A 3,049-nucleotide genomic window follows, 5' to 3' on the forward strand; every position below is an offset into this window, starting at 1 on the left:
TTTATTATCAGGCTATGTCCACACTGAGTTTTTTTAAAGTCAGAAAATTCTGCCTCAACATTCCGTATGGAATTTTGAGGCAGGTTTTAATCTGCCTGCACGCCGTTTGCCACGTTTTTGGCCCGCGTACGTAGCCGGCAGTGGGCAAAAAACTCTGCGAAATACGCTTTCACTGCTTCCCATTGATGTCAATGGGAAGTCGGAGACGTAAACGCCCGAAGATAGGGCATGTCGCTTCTGTTTACCGCGAGACCGGTTTTCCGCTCGCAAAAAAAACTCCTCCGCCTCCCATTGAAATCAATAGAAGGCATTTTCGGCCGTTTTTTGGCGCGTTTTCCGGCACTGTTTCCGTGTAAAAAAAAAACAAAACACGTAAAAAAACTCAGTGTGAACTGGCCCTTATTTTGTTTTTACTAAAACAGATGTGGCAGGAGAGGAGGTCCGCTTTAATGGGGGTCTATCATTGCTAGGGGGACACTTATGCTGCATTTCGGGGTAAAACGTTTGGACCGAGCAACACATTACCGCAACGTGTAAACCCAGCTTTGCATAGGCTGAAAATCCCGGACATACAATTTACCCCCCACTAATGCTGGAGGTCCCCAGAGATGATCAGATATTGATGGTGTCGGAGATTCCCTTTAAGTGCGGAGCATGCAGATTTTTTTAACATTTTTCGCCCACGAATGCAAAATTGTAGCAAAATACGCAGCAGTTTCACAAAACTGAACACCAGAACTCCGCATTAACGGCTGCATGGTTTAAATAAATTGTGGAAAGAAAACCCGACAAAACCGCTATGCGCGAGTGCCCCGTAAAATACAGATTCCCAGGATGATTGCCCAATACAAGAGTGAAAAAGTTTAAAAAAATATATTTATTTATTGTAGAATGTGGTGGAGTTGCTGCGATGTCTTCTGTGGCTCCGGCCCTTTAACAAGCGGTGATTGGTGAGATGAAGAGGGGGAGGAGGGTCCTTCTTCACACGTGGATATGGCCGTCAGTCCACCTTTACACAGCTCAGTCCTGGATCAGAAGAGACTGGGACGTTTCCCCATTTTTTTGTCCAATCTTAAAAAAGAAAAAAATATTTTTTTCACAAAACCTTCACCAGCAGAAGATGAAGACGGAGCAGAGGACGTCAGACTTACCGGATCTCGCTTCTGTTCTGCTCGTCACTGCTTCTCAGCACTGGAGGAGTCTTCATGGGAATTTCAGATGGTTTAGGTGGTAAAGGCCACGATGTTGGGGTGACAACTGCAAAATAAAAATATCAGAAATTGAGTGCCCAGGCGGCTGTAGAAGAGATGTGAGGGGAGAAGATCATCAGTGGACGGCACTTACCTCACCTAAAGATGGTGAATGGGCCCTAAGGATGGAATTAAGATGGCCGCTTTCTCTCCCGGGAGTTTCGGGGCCCTGATGGTAAATGGGCCCCAAGCGACAGATGGAATTAAGATGGCCGCTTTCTCTCCCGGGGGTTTGGGGCCCTGATGGTAAATGGGCCCCGAGTGGCAGATGGTACTAAAATGGCCGCTTTCTCTTCCGGGGGTTTGAGGCCCTGATGATAACCGTAGCCCCCGAAAGGTCCTCCATCTCCACATCATCAGGAAATTGGCGTCCGCCAATTTCCATTTGGTCACCCTCATCCTCCACGTCCTCCATCTCCACATCATCCGGAAACTGGCGTCCGCCAATCTCCATTTTTTCATCTTTGTCCTCCACGTCCACCATCTCCACATCATCCGGAAGCCGGCGTCTGCCAACCTCCATTTTCTCTACAGTACTCATCTTGGGAAACGTCTTCACCAACATCCTCTTCTTACGCGACACCTCCATGATGAGAGCCAGCAAGAGAAACTGACACCGTGGTCAATGTGTGACCCCAATTTATAAACTTTCTGATGTCATAACCGGTTGGCCATTATGTGGAAACGGAACACGTCCAGATTACAGGCCACGCCCCTCATGACATCACGCTCAGGTTCTTCACAGTGCAGAGAAATAGAATCTGCCCACATTCTGGATGACATCACAAGAAGCGTATCCCAGTGAACCGTTACACCTGAGCGGCCATATAAAATGTAATATGGTACAAGAATACAGACAGGAGGGTCACACTACACCCTCTGGGGAGGTTTCTATCACCTCAAAGAATTCCCAAATCAATGTAGTCAATTCCACAGACTTTCTAAAATGTAGAATCGCACCCATAAAACATACAACACAGGCATTTACATACGTGTTCATGGACTCTCCCGCAAAGTGGTGTAATATGTGACCCCATAGAAAAATCGCTCAATGTTTTTCACCCATTGGCAGGCAACGAATGTGATCCCCGGCCGCCGATGGGTTGTCAGTTTTTTCCATAAATTATTATTTATTTTTAACAAGTGAAATAAATACACATATATGGTATCGCCGCGATCGTGATGGCCCGAGCAATAAAGTTAACACAATATTTAAAGTGCATGGTGAAGACCATAAAAAAAATCTGCCCCCCCCCCCAAAAAAAAAATATCATAAAAGTTAATTCATATAATATATACACACAAAAATGGTGCCGTTAAAATACAACTCGACCCGCAGAAAACAAGCAAACATATAGTGATGTCGACGGAAAAATACAATAGTTACGGCTCTGTGGAAACTGCGATGCAAAAACAAATTATTTTTGTTTTTATTGTGCAAAGGTAGTAAAATATAAAAAACCTGTACATATGTGGTGTGACCAGAATCGTAGCGACACGCAGAATAACGGTAACGCCTGAATATCGCTCAGTAATAAATGGGTCGTGTGGGATTCATACTGATCGGCTTATAAGACGTGTATGTAACTCACTCCAGCCAATACTGGGTGCTGAGCGGAGCGGAAGTCACGTCCGGTTACGTAAATGGTCTATATTCATTGTTTGCGCTCCCAGTAACCGGTAAAAAACGGAAGTGACACAAGCATGTGAAAAAGTCCTATATGTAGAAGGGGCTCAGGCTGTTCTGTTATGCTGCTCAATCCAGAACAACGAGAATATCGGAAGAGCCAGATCCATCA

The 3,049-nt window shown here is 45.3% G+C and overlaps 1 long non-coding RNA gene across 1 annotated transcript; it reads right to left on the minus strand.

Annotated features, from left to right (window-relative positions):
* Positions 1–892: 892 nt before the first annotated feature.
* LOC142702981 (uncharacterized) lies at positions 893–2,461 on the minus strand. Its single transcript, XR_012867356.1, has 3 exons — positions 1,345–2,461; positions 1,152–1,257; positions 893–1,071 (listed from the first exon to the last, which is right to left on the minus strand). It is a non-coding gene; the product is annotated as an uncharacterized LOC142702981 (long non-coding RNA).
* Between the last annotated feature and the right edge of the window lie 588 nt (positions 2,462–3,049).

The sequence above is a fragment of the Rhinoderma darwinii genome, unplaced genomic scaffold (genome assembly GCF_050947455.1).
Source record: "Rhinoderma darwinii isolate aRhiDar2 unplaced genomic scaffold, aRhiDar2.hap1 Scaffold_251, whole genome shotgun sequence".
Taxonomy (NCBI): Eukaryota; Metazoa; Chordata; class Amphibia; order Anura; family Rhinodermatidae; genus Rhinoderma; species Rhinoderma darwinii.